Source organism: Silurus aristotelis (genome assembly GCF_946808225.1).
Source record: "Silurus aristotelis genome assembly, chromosome: 5".
NCBI lineage: Eukaryota > Metazoa > Chordata > Actinopteri > Siluriformes > Siluridae > Silurus > Silurus aristotelis.
In genome coordinates this window covers 17,310,174-17,317,989 of record NC_139578.1, presented here as the reverse complement: position 1 = coordinate 17,317,989, position 7,816 = coordinate 17,310,174, and positions in this window count along the sequence as shown.

Below are 7,816 nucleotides of genomic sequence, written 5' to 3'. Positions count from 1 at the left end.
CCTGCTGATAGATAAAACAATGCTTTAACCCATTGAGCTATCAGTTCACATTTGAACAAGCAGTCAATAAGCCTAATGAACCAACATGGCTTCTTTTCCATACTTCAACAACATGTAACTCATATTAAAAGAAGGCCAAAAAAGTCTTTCAAAAAAGACCAAGGAATAAAGCAATCTTTTAAAAATGTCTTTTTAATCATCAAATAGATTTACAGTTTAATGTCACAAAGTAGACAAACAATTAGATTTTAAGAAATAAATTAAATTGTTACCTTGGCTGTGTAGGGGGTTGAACCTACAACCTTGTGGGGACCTGCTGATAGATAAACCAATGCCTTAACCGATTGAGCTATCAGTTCACATTTAAAAAAGCAGTCAATAAGCCGAATGAACCAACATGGCTTCTTTTCCATACTTCAACACCATGTAACTCATATTAAAAGAAGGCCAAACAAGTCTTTCAAAAAAGACCAAGAAATAAAGCAATCTTTTAAAAATGTCTTTTTAATTATCAAATAGATTTACAGTTTAATGTCACAAAGTAGACAAACTATGAGATTTTAAAAAAGAAATTCAATTGTTACCTTGGCTGTGTCGGGGCTTGAACCCACAACCTTGTGGGGACCTGCTGATAGATAAACCAATGCCTTAACCGATTGAGCTATCAGTTCACATTTGAAAAAGCAGTGAATAAGCTTAATGAACCAAAATGGCTTCTTTTCCATACTTCAACAACATGTAACTCATATTAAAAGAAGGCCAAACAAGTCTTTAAAAAAAGACAAAGAAATAAAGCAATCTTTTAAACAGGTGTTTTTAATTATCAAATAGATTTAGAGTTTAATGTCACAAAGTAGACAAACTATTAGATTTTAAAAAAGAAATTAAATTGTTACCTTGGCTGTGTCGGGCCTTGAACCCGCAACCTTGTGGGGACCTGCTGATAGATAAACCAATGCCTTAACCGATTGAGCTATCAGCTAACATTTGAAAAAAGCAGTCAATAAGCCTAATGAACCAACATGGCTTCTTTTTCATACTTCAACAACATGTAACTCATATTAAAAGAAGGCCAAACAAGTCTTTAAAAAAAGACAAAGAAATAAAGCAATCTTTTAAAAATGTCTTTTTAATCATCAAATAGATTTACAGTTTAATGTCACAAAGTAGACAAACAATTAGATTTTAAAAAATAAATTAAATTGTTACCTTGGCTGTGTAGGGGCTTGAACCCACAACCTTGTGGGGACCTGCTGATAGATAAACCAATGCCTTAACCGATTGAGCTATCAGCTCACATTTGAAAAAGCAGTCAATAAGACTAATGAACCAACATGGCTTCTTTTTCATACTTCAACAACATGTAACTCATATTAAAAGAAGGCCAAACAAGTCTTTAAAAAAAGACAAAGAAATAAAGCAATCTTTTAAACAGGTGTTTTTAATTATCAAATAGATTTAGAGTTTAATGTCACAAAGTAGACAAACTATTAGATTTTAAAAAAGAAATTAAATTGTTCCCTTGGCTGTGTCGGGGCTTGAACCCACAACCTTGTGGGGACCTGCTGATAGATAAACCAATGCCTTAACCAATTGAGCTATCAGTTCACATTTGAACAAGCAGTCAATAAGCCTAATGAACCAACATGGCTTCTTTTCCATAGTTCAACAACATGTAACTCATATTAAAAGAAGGCCAAAAAAGTCTTTCAAAAAAGACCAAGGAATAAAGCAATCTTTTAAAAATGTCTTTTTAATCATCAAATAGATTTACAGTTTAATGTCACAAAGTAGACAAACAATTAGATTTTAAAAAATAAATTAAATTGTTACCTTGGCTGTGTAGGGGCTTGAACCTACAACCTTGTGGGGACCTGCTGATAGATAAACCAATGCCTTAACCGATTGAGCAATCAGTTCACATTTGAAAAAGCAGTCAATAAGCTTAATGAACCAAAATGGCTTCTTTTCCATACTTCAACACCATGTAACCCATTAAAATACGGCCGAACAAGTCTTTCAAAAAAGACCAAGAAATAAAGCAATCTTTTAAACATGTCTTTTTAATCATTAAATAGATTTACAGTTTAATGTCACAAAGTAGACAAACTATTAGATTTTAAAAAAGAAATTAAATTGTTACCTTGGCTGTGTCGGGGCTTGAACCTACAATCTTGTGGGGACCTGCTAACAGATAAACCAATGCCTTAACCCATTGAGCTATCAGTTCACATTTAAACATGCAGTCAATAAGCCTAATGAACCAACATGGCTTCTTTTCCATACTTCAACTCCATGTAACTCATTAAAAGACGGCCAAACAAGTCTTTCAAAAAAGACCAAGAAATAAAGCAATCTTTTAAACATGTCTTTTTAATCATCAAATAGATTTACAGTTTAATGTCACAAAGTAGACAAACTATTAGATTTTAAAAAAGAAATTAAATTGTTACCTTGGCTGTGTCGGGGCTTGAACCTACAACCTTGTGGGGACCTGCTGATGGATAAACCAATGCCTTAACCCATTGAGCTATCAGTTCACGTTTGAAGACGCAGTCAATAAGCCTAATGAACGAGCAGGGCTTCTGTTCCATACTTCAACAACATGTAACTCATATTAAAAGAAGGGCCAAACAAGTCTTTCAAAAAAGACAAAGAAATAAAGCAATCTTTTAAACAGATCTTTTAAATTATCAAATTGATTTAGAGTTTAATGTCACAAAGTAAACAAACTATTAGATTTTAAAAAGGAAAATAAATTGTTACCTTCGCTGTGTCAGGGATTGAACCGACAACCTTGTGGGGACCTGCTGATAGATAAACCAATGCCTTAACCGATTGAGCTATCAGCTCACATTTGAAAAAAGCAGTCAATAAGCCTAATGAACCAACATGGCTTCTTTTTCATACTTCAACACCATGTAACTCATATTAAAAGAAGGCCAAACAAGTCTTTCAAAAAAGACAAAGAAATAAAGCAATCTTTTAAACAGATCTTTTTAATTATCAAATAGATTTAGAGTTTAATGTCACAAAGTAGACAAACTATTAGATTTTAAAAAATAAATTAAATTGTTACCTTGGCTGTGTCAGGGCTTGAACCCACAACCTTGTGGGGACCTGCTGATAGATAAACCAATGCCTTAACCGATTGAGCTATCAGCTCACATTTGAAAAAGCAATTAATAAGACTAATGAACCAACATGGCTTCTTTTTCATACTTCAACAACATGTAACTCATAATAAAAGAAGGCCAAACAAGTCTTTAAAAAAAGACAAAGAAATAAAGCAATCTTTTAAACAGGTGTTTTTAATTATCAAATAGATTTAGAGTTTAATGTCACAAAGTAGACAAACTATTAGATTTTAAAAAATAAATTAAATTGTTACCTTGGCTGTGTCGGGCCTTGAACCCACAACCTTGTGGGGACCTGCTGATAGATAAAACAATGCTTTAACCCATTGAGCTATCAGTTCACATTTGAACAAGCAGTCAATAAGCCTAATGAACCAACATGGCTTCTTTTCCATAGTTCAACAACATGTAACTCATATTAAAAGAGAGGCCAAAAAAGTCTTTCAAAAAAGACCAAGGAATAAAGCAATCTTTTAAAAATGTCTTTTTAATCATCAAATAGATTTACAGTTTAATGTCACAAAGTAGACAAACAATTAGATTTTAAAAAATAAATTAAATTGTTACCTTGGCTGTGTAGGGGCTTGAACCTATAACCTTGTGGGGACCTGCTGATAGATAAACCAATGCCTTAACCGATTGAGCTATCAGTTCGCATTTAAAAAAGCAGTCAATAAGCCGAATGAACCAACATGGCTTCTTTTCCATACTTCAACACCATGTAACTCATATTAAAAGAAGGCCAAACAAGTCTTTCAAAAAAGACCAAGGAATAAAGCAATCTTTTAAAAATGTCTTTTTAATTATCAAATAGATTTACAGTTTAATGTCACAAAGTAGACAAACTATGAGATTTTAAAAAAGAAATTCAATTGTTACCTTGGCTGTGTCGGTGCTTGAACCCACAACCTTGTGGGGACCTGCTGATAGATAAACCAATGCCTTAACCGATTGAGCTATCAGTTCACATTTGAAAAAGCAGTCAATAAGCCTAATGAACCAAAATGGCTTCTTTTCCATACTTCAACACCATGTAACCCATTAAAATACGGCCAAACAAGTCTTTTAAAAAAGACCAAGAAATAAAGCAATCTTTTAAACATGTCTTTTTAATCATCAAATAGATTTACAGTTTAATGTCACAAAGTAGACAAACTATTAGATTTTAAAAAAGAAATTAAATTGTTACATTGGCTGTGTCGGGGCTTGAACCTACAACCTGGTGGGGACCTGCTGATAGATAAACCAATGCCTTAACCCATTGAGCTATCAGTTCACATTTGAAAAAGCAGTCAATAAGCCTAATGAACCAACATGGCTTCTTTTCCATACTTCAACACCATGTAACCCATTAAAATAAGGGCAAACAAGTCTTTCAAAAAAGACCAAGAAATAAAGCAATATTTTAAACATGTCTTTTTAATTATCAAATAGATTTACAGTTTAATGTCACAAAGTAGACAAACTATTAGATTTTAAAAAAGAAATTAAATTGTTACCTTGGCTGTGTCAGGGCTTGAACCCACAACCTTGTGGGGACCTGCTGATAGATAAACCAATGCCTTAACCGATTGAGCTATCAGCTCACATTTGAAAAAGCAATTAATAAGACTAATGAACCAACATGGCTTCTTTTTCATACTTCAACAACATGTAACTCATATTAAAAGAAGGCCAAACAAGTCTTTAAAAAAAGACAAAGAAATAAAGCAATCTTTTAAACAGGTGTTTTTAATTATCAAATAGATTTACAGTTTAATGTCACAAAGTAGACAAACTATTAGATTTTAAAAAAGAAATTAAATTGTTACCTTGGCTGTGTCGGGCCTTGAACCCGCAACCTTGTGGGGACCTGCTGATAGATAAACCAATGCCTTAACCGATTGAGCTATCAGCTAACATTTGAAAAAAGCAGTCAATAAGCCTAATGAACCAACATGGCTTCTTTTTCATACTTCAACAACATGTAACTCATATTAAAAGAAGGCCAAACAAGTCTTTAAAAAAAGACAAAGAAATAAAGCAATCTTTTAAAAATGTCTTTTTAATCATCAAATAGATTTACAGTTTAATGTCACAAAGTAGACAAACAATTAGATTTTAAAAAATAAATTAAATTGTTACCTTGGCTGTGTAGGGGCTTGAACCCACAACCTTGTGGGGACCTGCTGATAGATAAACCAATGCCTTAACCGATTGAGCTATCAGCTCACATTTGAAAAAGCAGTCAATAAGACTAATGAACCAACATGGCTTCTTTTTCATACTTCAACAACATGTAACTCATATTAAAAGAAGGCCAAACAAGTCTTTAAAAAAAGACAAAGAAATAAAGCAATCTTTTAAACAGGTGTTTTTAATTATCAAATAGATTTAGAGTTTAATGTCACAAAGTAGACAAACTATTAGATTTTAAAAAAGAAATTAAATTGTTACCTTGGCTGTGTCGGGGCTTGAACCCACAACCTTGTGGGGACCTGCTGATAGATAAACCAATGCCTTAACCCATTGAGCTATCAGTTCACATTTGAACAAGCAGTCAATAAGCCTAATGAACCAACATGGCTTCTTTTCCATAGTTCAACAACATGTAACTCATATTAAAAGAAGGCCAAAAAAGTCTTTCAAAAAAGACCAAGGAATAAAGCAATCTTTTAAAAATGTCTTTTTAATCATCAAATAGATTTACAGTTTAATGTCACAAAGTAGACAAACAATTAGATTTTAAAAAATAAATTAAATTGTTACCTTGGCTGTGTAGGGGCTTGAACCTACAACCTTGTGGGGACCTGCTGATAGATAAACCAATGCCTTAACCGATTGAGCTATCAGTTCACATTTGAAAAAGCAGTCAATAAGCTTAATGAACCAAAATGGCTTCTTTTCCATACTTCAACACCATGTAACCCATTAAAATACGGCCGAACAAGTCTTTCAAAAAAGACCAAGAAATAAAGCAATCTTTTAAACATGTCTTTTTAATCATTAAATAGATTTACAGTTTAATGTCACAAAGTAGACAAACTATTAGATTTTAAAAAAGAAATTAAATTTTTACCTTGGCTGTGTCGGGGCTTGAACCTACAATCTTGTGGGGACCTGCTAATAAATAAACCAATGCCTTAACCCATTGAGCTATCAGTTCACATTTAAACATGCAGTTAATAAGCCTAATGAACCAACATGGCTTCTTTTCCATACTTCAACTCCATGTAACTTATTAAAAGACGGCCAAACAAGTCTTTCAAAAAAGACCAAGAAATAAAGCAATCTTTTAAACATGTCTTTTTAATCATCAAATAGATTTACAGTTTAATGTCACAAAGTAGACAAACTATTAGATTTTAAAAAACGAATTAAATTGTTACCTTGGCTGTGTCGGGGCTTGAACCTACAACCTTGTGGGGACCTGCTGATGGATAAACCAATGCCTTAACCCATTGAGCTATCAGTTCACGTTTGAAGAAGCAGTCAATAAGCCTAATGAACGAACAGGGCTTCTGTTCCATACTTCAACAACATGTAACTCATATTAAAAGAAGGGCCAAACAAGTCTTTAAAAAAAGACAAAGAAATAAAGCAATCTTTTAAACAGGTGTTTTTAATTATCAAATAGATTTAGAGTTTAATGTCACAAAGTAGACAAACTATTAGATTTTAAAAAAGAAATTAAATTGTTACCTTGGCTGTGTCGGGGCTTGAACCCACAACCTTGTGGGGACCTGCTGATAGATAAACCAATGCCTTAACCCATTAAGCTATCAGTTCACATTTGAACAAGCAGTCAATAAGCCTAATGAACCAACATGGCTTCTTTTCCATAGTTCAACAACATGTAACTCATATTAAAAGAAGGCCAAAAAAGTCTTTCAAAAAAGACCAAGGAATAAAGCAATCTTTTAAAAATGTCTTTTTAATCATCAAATAGATTTACAGTTTAATGTCACAAAGTAGACAAACAATTAGATTTTAAAAAATAAATTAAATTGTTACCTTGGCTGTGTAGGGGCTTGAACATACAACCTTGTGGGGACCTGCTGATAGATAAACCAATGCCTTAACCGATTGAGCTATCAGTTCACATTTAAAAAAGCAGTCAATAAGACGAATGAACCAACATGGCTTCTTTTCCATACTTCAACACCATGTAACTCATATTAAAAGAAGGCCAAACAAGTCTTTCAAAAAAGACCAAGGAATAAAGCAATCTTTTAAAAATGTCTTTTTAATTATCAAATAGATTTACAGTTTAATGTCACAAAGTAGACAAACTATGAGATTTTAAAAAAGAAATTAAATTGTTACCTTGGCTGTGTCGGGGCTTGAACCCACAACCTTGTGGGGACCTGCTGATAGATAAACCAATGCCTTAACCTATTGAGCTATCAGTTCACATTTGAAAAAGCAGTCAATAAGCCTTATGAACCAAAATGGCTTCTTTTCCATACTTCAACACCATGTAACCCATTAAAATACGGCCAAACAAGTCTTTCAAAATAGACCAAGAAATAAAGCAATCTTTTAAACATGTCTTTTTAATCATCAAATAGATTTACAGTTTAATGTCACAAAGTAGACAAACTATTAGATTTTAAAAAAGAAATTAAATTGTTACCTTGGCTGTGTCGGGGCTTGAACCTACAACCTTGTGGGGACCTGCTGATAGATAAACCAATGCC